Raw genomic sequence first — 9,494 nt, 5'->3', positions numbered from 1 at the left:
TTCTTTTTTTTCGCAGATACTATAATAATTAATTCATGAATTATTAATTAATAAATTAATTCATCTGTAATTCTAAGAAATCACGAGCTTCGACTGCATCCTGGATACCGGAGGCTTGCGCAATTAGATTGACAAAATGCTGATACTTTTTTTTTCTTTTTTTGCGGAACTTAGATTTATTTGATAAATTACATCGCACCAAAATGAACGTAACGCGGAGATTTTTTTGCGAAACTCGATTTATCTCATAAATTACGTAACAGCCAAGAAAACTAACACGAACATAGCACAGATCACCGCCATTCATTTGTTTAACATATAATGATCCCTAATAAACGCGTCCTGGAGTAGCCAGTCTCGAGTAGTTTGGGAGTAACATCTCAATTTCTTTTCTTTTACCAATCAATCAATCAATCAGCTCCATTCGCAGCCTTTTGATTTTCTCCACAAGATGCGCTGCAGACATTTTTGAGGTAATTTGCATTCAGACTATAGCTGTCACAGAAAAGAATACGATCGATTTTGCTATCAATAAGAAAAGATGATGGTGTCACAGTGCATAATACTGTACCACTATGTATATAGTACATTACTAGTATGGAATAGGACTATATGTAGTGTTTATACTATAATATATACGGGGTTCTGTTCCGAATATTTACGGTGACTTCACAATGCCTTCATGTCTTCATCGCGCAAATGAGAACATTTTGATATCCGATTCATCTGATCACATGTCACGGAAATGGTATTCGCTGTAAGAATGTTTCCTGCGGTAACGTTCCTCCAAATACCAACTTGTCCAACTTCCTCAGGGTCTCGCAAATCCACGAGATTATTTCCACAGGACCGTTTCCTGCTTCGCTTGAACGCTTCGAGGCATTCAAACTTTATAGGCAACTGTCACGATTTGTCAACGTCAACCCCCGAAGACAGTGCCCAGGCACACTATATTCGTGCTGTATACTCGATATAAATCTATATGCATATACAGGGTGTTCAACGTAACTTAAACTAACGACTTCAAATATCCTGTACATCGTGCATGAAACCTTCTTGCAGTCGCCTTGCTCAAGTCAGGCTCTTGCCCCCTACTGAATTGATTAACATTTTTATCAATTAATAAATTTAACATTGAATCAGTTGTGATGGGTAGAGGCAAGCGAGCAACTCTCGAAGGGCCCGAAGTCCGCAGTTCATACGTTGCTGACATCAAGTTCTGTTAAGTTTAGGCGCTTCATAGAACACTGGACAGGTGACATATAGCGTTGATAAAAACGAGAAAAGCGGCAAGTTGAGTTGAGGAGACAAAAAAGACGGCACAGGGGCTCAAAACCAGAAAATCACAACTGGTTTGTTTGTTGTGTGTTGAGCAGATGTGAGCCAGATGACTTGACAGCGTGACAGTATGGCGTGCGGTGAACAGATGTCGAAGTGAATTGCTGTGCCTTCAACTGCTATTATTGGACAATTGTGAATGGCATAATAGTGAGTTTTAGTGCGCCTTACGCTACCGCGTTTGCGTATACGTGAGGGATAGCGTGGTGTTTCTGCGCACTGCGCGAAGCTGTCTTTATGTTTTCCGCGTGCGCGGGACCACCAACACTATCCCTTACGTACGCAAACGGCGATGGCGTACGATGCACCTAAAATTCACTGATGTTCCTGAGTAATTTGTACGCATAAAAGTAAAAAAGTTTGTAACATAACGTTTTCGTCATGCAGAGTTGTTCCTACAAGTGCAACGACTGCGCACGCGCAGACATACTCAATATCTGCGCGGATGCGATTACACCTATTTCAACTATATAGTGCAGATGCGATGCAGATGTTACGTGATCGGGCACCGTGTGTGTGGATACTGTAAATCAGTGTTTCCCAAACCCGCACCCTGCAACCTGTCAAAGAAAAAAAAAAAACATGGCAGCAGGAATGACTGTTCCTAATGGCTAAAGTGAGCTTGTTTGTTGTTTTCTTTCTTTCGTTTTTTTTTTCTTTCACGCTATTAAACATATCCCTCCCCCCTTGTTTGTTAGAGCACAGTTTGTCAAAACAAGGGCGCAGTTTGGACACAGCAACTCTCAGTACCCGCTCGACATATACTTTGCGTTCGTCGACACCAGTAAGCAAAATTCGCACAAGTATGTCGTCTCAAGGGGGAGAACGATCCTCATGGCTTTAGCACTCAAGAGCGCACACTGCCCTATGCTAACCCTGACCAAACTTCGGGAAGTGACTTCAGCGGAAACTGTTGCGGTCCCTTTTTCAAGTCCCTGAGCCGCTTCGCGACCCCCAGCTGATCCCGTCGCGACCTCTAGGTCAACCCTGCCTTGGCTAACCTCTCCTACAAGTCACAACCGATACTGAATAAGAACAAGAACAACGTCGTAGGAGCCGTCCCGAGGGCTACTCTCAGCACATACTGGGTGAAGGCAAGCGGGCCTCGAAGTTCCCCAGAGCCCGAATTTATCGAGGATTTCGAGGAATTTATTTCATATAGCTGTGAAGCAAAGTACAGAGCGGGACTGTTACAGGGCATATCCTGTGCCACTGTTGCAATTGCAATTGATGCCATTGCAATCCGCGTGTCTCATTCTGTATTTTCCCAAAATATTGCTTTTCTATGTGAAACGCCCAAGTGTCAAATTCTATTAAATTCTAGTTTTGGAAAGTGTGACGTCACAGGGTGTGCCATTCAGCTGGCAACATTGCTCCCCGAAGTTCGACTTCCGTCTCCTAACCACAGCTGCTGGCAGAGTTACAACGTTGGGCGGAGCGCGGAGAACGCCCGTGCAGTTGCTAGTAGAGGGACGCCGAATTCCCGATGACGTCACCTTCTCTTGGAGAAACCGAAACTACATAATTCTGTGTGTTCTTTTGGAGAATTCGTGGAAGCGTATAATATTTATAGTTGTTAGCTTATACCGAGTTCCTCAGTAAGGTTGATTTATAACACGAAATAAAATAAATATACCTTTTTTTAGACCTCATATAGTGGCACTTTAAGACTCCACCACTCCCGACGTTTCGGAAAATATATAGACCTATATGTACCGATATATACCGACTTAGAGGAGGGTATATACGCGAACGGGGTGAAAGAAAGCAAAAACGATCGGGGCGTCCGGAAATAATAATAATAAAAAAAAAATGACGTCCTTTGTAGATATCCGTCTATATATTATAACGGCTGTTGGTGGAGAATGCGGCCGACAAGCGCTGTCAGGGATGAGCTATATGGCCCGCCAGAGCAGCCGTCGGTGCATTTTAATTGAAAAGCGGTCCGAGAGTCTTTTAATTATGTCTACGCCCCGTCACCATGGTAACTGGATGACGCTAAAGCCATAACCTCAATGAAGGAGCCTCAACGTGCGAATAAAGGGGACCTCTCTGGAATGTTTTCGGAATGCGCGTTAAGAGTGTTTTAGGTCCCCCGCCCCCCCTCTTACTGCGCTAGGCTTAGAAGAGGAAGGACGTTTTTACGATGCAGTGAAGGTATAAGGCCGCGGCGAAGGATTCTTGTTGAACGTATAATAGTACATAGAAAGTAATTTTGCAGTCTATCCGATTTTGAGTTAGGTGAGTCACTAAGGACTAAAAAATATTTATTTTATAGCGTATTATAAGTCAGCCTCACTCCAAGACTCTGAACAATACGCGCTTCATAGACCTCTCCCTGTTTGTAAACAAATGGCGTCATAGTGTTCGACAGCGCCACCAATTTGGTAGAATTGAACTACGCTCGAAGCTAGGGGCGAACAAGGTGGCGCCCGAAAGCCACGGTCTTGAGGGGATTACGATGGTTCCTGAAAAGGATGTGACCTTCGCTCCTACTTTTCTTTCAATAGACATCTACCCAAGAAACGTTATCATGACATTGGTAGACAGACTGAAACCGAAACTAATCGGAAGAGGTGGGCTGGGTTCCACGAATGGGCACTTGTTCGCTGCCTCCCATTGAAAGAAAAGTAGGACCGAAGGTCGCGTCCCTTTCAGGGTCCATCGTAATCCCCTCAAGACCGTGGCTTTCGGGCGCGACCTTGTTCGCCCCTAGCTTCGAGCGTAGTTCAACAATACCAAATTGGTGGCGCTCTCGAACACTATGGCATCATTTGTTTACAAACAGGGAGAGGTTTTATAGGAGGCAGCGAACAAGTGCCCATTCGTGGAACCCAGCCGTCCCCTTCCGATTTGTTTCGGTTGCAGTCTGTCTACCAACGTCATGATGACGTTTCTCGGGTAGAGGTCTATTCCTCAAATTTTCGAAGGAACCTGCAAAACTGCTCTTACTTATCGCATACAGACACTCCTCTTTAGTGGAGAAGAACTCCGGTCCCGTGGGTGTCCGTGCTAGAGAGGTTTCACTGCGTATGATTGACAGTCACACAAACATCAAACTCAACCTGGCAAGCTGGACGGAACACGAGACGTTCAACTACGAACTGGCAACGGGACATTTCTGGCAACTGGCAACGGGACAGGCCATAAACTGTATGGCCCGACGACGACGCTGTCGGAAGATATAGGAAGTACTGTCCGTGTCCTCTGTCGTATAACTTCGCTCTTCTGTCGTTGCTCTACATACGCGTTCACCGAAGATTCCTATCGCCCTTCATTGAGTGTTAAGCTACTCTGCCTAAAGTATACGAGTACCACATAAGGAAGTTCCAGGACATATATGGCCCACACACAAGTCGACTTGTGTGACAATGTGAGGACAGTGTAAAATGCAGACTGGCCGCATGACACTACGCTGCGGCAGAAAGTGCGCTCCCCTACTCATGGCGGATGGTGGCGCTGCAGTATTTCTCATGGCGCTGTCGCGTCACCTTATCTCCAACGGCGTATGTAGTTGACGGGCTAGATTTCTTGTCCTTCTTAAGTTGAACACGGGTACAGTTCCTTTCGTGAGTAAATGCATGGAAGCTCACGCGAAATTAGGGACTACTTGGAATGCTGGGGAGTAAAGGTCGGGGGATGAAAATTTGGAAACAGCTGCAACCTGGGGAACTAGAAACTGTTCCCCAGTCTACTCCTTTTTCTCTTAGAGTGAAGGCTATCCGAACTTAGTGTTCACTAGTATGGCATTGATATCGTTGCATGACCTCTCTACGCGAGTATACAGGGTGTTTCACCTAAAGTGATAAAAAATTCTAACTGGCGACGTATACTCGCCGGAGGATTGTGGGACTTTCAGCAATTACCTTCTGGTAACTTTTGCCGCCATTTAGGAAGGCTTTGGACAATTTTTAATTGAGGGAATTTTTTTAATTGAGCTTTGAAAATTGCCAAACGAACCTCACTTTGTTTTTACAGAAATATGAAGTCCTCCACGGATAACCACAGACCCAACAGAAACACTGAACAGTATCGCAACAGAAACACTCTAAAAAAAAGTAAAAATTCCGCTTTAGCCTCGCCTGCTTGATTGTCGCAAAGAAGAGCGCACGGAACGTGCAGGGAGAGGAGGAAGTGGTTCCCGCCTCTTGTTTTACCTTTCTTCTCCCGCTTTGACCTTCATGCTGGCGACAACCGTCTTATCACAAAGAAAACAGAACAGCCGTCTTATCACAAAGAATGCAAAACAAATGAAGGCGGGGACACTTCCTCCTCTAGACGCACATTTCGCGCGCGCTTCTTTGCAAAAATCAAGCAGGCGGGGCTGAAGCATAATTTTTGCAATTTTTTTCTACTATTTCTCTTGAGAAACTGTGCATAGTTTTTGTTGGGTCTGCTGTTATCCGCGGAGGACTTCAAATTTCTGTGAAAAAAGTGAGGTTCGCTTGGCAATCAAAGTCCAACTGAAAAAAATAAATTTCACGCAATTATAAATTGTCCAAAGCCTTCCTCAATGGTGACAAAACTTTCCAGAAGGTAATTGCCGAATGTCCCACAATCCTCCGGCGAGTACGTCGCCAGTTAGAATTTTTTTTTTATCGCTTTAGGTGAAACACCCTGTATGGCTGGATGAGGCTGTACTCTGGACCTCCTGTTACTTCATCACTTTTTGTAGTTCAGTTTTTATCACTCTTGATATGCCTCTAGCTGTTGCCCCACGCAGTGATACCCCGAAACATGCCGACTGTACGCCCAATTTGGCAACATCGACGGAGTATACTACACAGTAGTGACTGAATACATTCAGGTAGTACAGCTAAGCTAACGCAACAACAACGGATGTAGAGCGTTCAAAAATTCACCCAAGCTTCGGGCAGTGGACGCGAATCGTAATGCAGATGAGAACGCGGCAGTTGCTCAAAGAGGGGTTCATCTAAATGCAAATACCGCTGGCGACGATTTAATCGTGAAGAAACGAGCTATAATTAGCATGCTAAAGCGGACAGCCAACATTATACCCAACACGTTTTTTCGTCTTCATTTGCCTTCCGTATACGTTGCTCTGGCGTCTCTCATCAAACTTCACCTGAACGAAATATCCGAGAACTCATCGCTACAGGCAGAGACACATGGCTGGAGAAGAAGAGGGAGAAGGAAAACAACGAGTTAAAAACAGAGGGGAAAAGGCTAGAGGCACACTCTTAAAAAATGAACTTCACTGCATAGCACGCTCCTATAGTCAAACATCACATCGAATGATATCGTTATCAGCTCTGATTTGTTGAAAACGGGAGGCGTACGCCTTTTCTGTGACAGTTATGAACCGCATAAGTGTCACAAAAAAAAAGGGGTTCGCCTACCGTTATCAACAAATCAGAGAAGATAACGTTATCATTTGACATGATGGTTGGCTAAGAGCGTGCTATGCGGTGAAGGTGATTTCTAAGTATACTCTTAAAAATGAACTTCACCACATAGCACGCTCCTAGCCAACCACCATCCCGAATGACAACGTTCTCGCCCCTGATTTGCTGAAAACGGGAGGAGGAGCCTATTTTGTGCCGTGCATAATGGCACAAAATAGGCTCCTCCTCCCGTTTGCAACAAATCAGGGGTGAGAACGTTGTCATTCGGGATGGTGGTTGGCTAAGAGCGTGCTATGCGGTGAAGTTGATTTCTAAGTATGCAGGCTAGGACCGTCCCATGCGGTGGAGCTGTCTTTAGAGTGTATGACACATTCGACATCATTTCGTATTCATTGTCGCCCTCTAGTGGACGTCGGCAGAGACAGTAATGCTACTTTGCGGATAACATGCGGATATCCGCGGTTTTATCCTCACTTTATCCGCTCGGATTTCAAACCGTTATATTTCTATTCGTGAACCAGGATATAGCACGGATATCCGCGCTACGTCATTTGTGCACGACGAGCATGTTCACGATGACCTTTATCAGATAAGGATTTTTCAATTATTTATTAATAATTGTAAAAAATTCCGTTGTCTCTAAAGATGCCTTGCTCGAAGATTGACGTTCTCTGCGTTTCTCGAGCAGAAAAATAAAAAATAAAGAAATAAAAGATAGAGAGAGAGAAGGAAAGAAAGAAAACGCAGAAAACTTAAAAAAACTCAGTCGACAAGTTGAACACGGGAAGCACAGACGTCTGCGTCCGTGAACACAATGCCGTCCTTCACAGGAGTGGGGAAATATCATAAGGACCCTGGAATTGCTCTGCCGCTCAATAAAAGCGGGAGGAAGGGTAGATAAGTCCGGGAGAGACGAACGTCTTCGGCCACGCTTTTTTGTATAGGGAACTTCATCTCAGAGCTGCATATGAGAGTGTAAGTTGTGCGACAGATTCAATACAGGACGGTAGTTTCCGGACTCCGCGGAAGAATACCGCAGTGTAGTGTATCAGAAAACACTATTGTAAATGCAACATGAAATTGATGGCTTTTTTTTTTTTTTCACTACCTCACACTGTATGTAGGGTTTTTTTTTTTATTCGATACGGATATTGAAAATATATATATAAAAAAGAACTCTATCAGGACGGCCATTCTGTCGGATAGAGTACGTAGCTACTAAATTATTATCCACATAAAATTCATTGATCAACCTTTTAATTAGAGGTGGGCGGGGAAATGTGCGACAGCAGAACTGGAGCCTGTAACTATTTAAAGCCACCTAATTTTTTTTAAAAGTCCCGAAATGGGTAAGCATATTGATGTGTCCATCGCTAAATTTTCCTATTGACGAAATCGTATCCACTTGTGTTGCCAGCAATCATCACCAACCACATATACCTTTATCTTCATACACCTGCGCGCTTTATAACATTGCGTATGACCACGACATATCTAAAGTCGAGGTAGGACGAATGAAGTTGGCTTGTATATGTACTGGCAAATGACCACATAAGCGCCTTTATATATTGCAAGATGGCGGACAGGTCTATAGTTCCATGAGATTTATTAATCACCATTTATAATATCGCTTTTTTTTTTTTTTTTTTGCGGCATAGACGTTTATATTTCGATATTCGAGGAGTCATCCTTCGCATTGAACAAGAATCTCACCCCTGCAAATATTTAAACAGCACATAGTGATCCGTCGCTATTGCACCAACGGTATACACACAACGTAAGGAGGACGACCATATAGGACAACAACTCCAAAGCAAAGGATTGATCTGATGGCCATTGGAGAGTCTGTCTCTATGGGCTTCTTAATTGGATGTCCTCAGCTTCTTGATGTCCTCGAACAAATGCCGGCTTCCATTTTAACGTGGGACATCTCTTTGTACTCGCGGAACAGCGGAAGGCATCTGCACTCCCCATTACTCACGTTCAAACATGTTTTATTTTTATTTTTTTATTCTTGCTTCTTCTCGAGTTTGTTGGAAATGGCATCGAGGAGCTTTCTTTCCTCTCTTTCCTATCGGTTGAGCAGAGAGAACTTTCTTCGTTGTATTCAGCTCCTGCAGTGTGATCGACTCATTGTTATCGACATATTCAATTTACTCGTCGAGATCCTTGGTTTTTCCCGCCGTCCAGTGCTTGCATGGCGTTTTTCCGGCATGATAATACGAGAGGGGGTGGGGGTCATTCAATTAACCACATGAAATCCTTGGTCATGCTGAGCAACAAACCCGACACACTTTTGTGCACAGCATGAAGAAGTCATGGCAACTCCTCCCTGTTGGCAGAGCAGAACTTGTGTTTCGCCGTTGCCGCGACGACCTTCCTGTCGGCCTCTGTGTTAAAGGAGCAGTGAAAGGCCCCTCGTTTTTTTATATTTTTTTTTTGCTGCGGCACTAAAGGTAACGTACGCCCTTACACGAGAGCGATTATCGTAACGTATGTGTTAGATGGAGCCGAGACTGGAATGCAGCGGGGACCGGCAAGCAAGCACGCAAAACAATCAAAAACACAGCGCGAGCAAATCAAGCTTCTTAGTCACCTGAAGCTCTACCGCACACTTCCCCCTTTAAGCAACACCGTATCTGTCTGGTTCACGACGACTGCAAGACGACTGCCTGTGGCGTCGATGTGAAGCTACGTCGCGAAGCGACTGCCATTGTGATCTATTTCTGTCGGTAAGGGTTGAGAGCGATCGGGAAGAGGAGACGCCGAGAAAGACTCGCGTGACGTCCC

The sequence above is a fragment of the Ornithodoros turicata genome, chromosome 10 (assembly GCF_037126465.1).
Source record: "Ornithodoros turicata isolate Travis chromosome 10, ASM3712646v1, whole genome shotgun sequence".
Lineage (NCBI taxonomy): Eukaryota > Metazoa > Arthropoda > Arachnida > Ixodida > Argasidae > Ornithodoros > Ornithodoros turicata.
The sequence above is the reverse complement of the archived record's forward strand: the minus strand, read 5'-3'. Positions refer to the sequence as shown.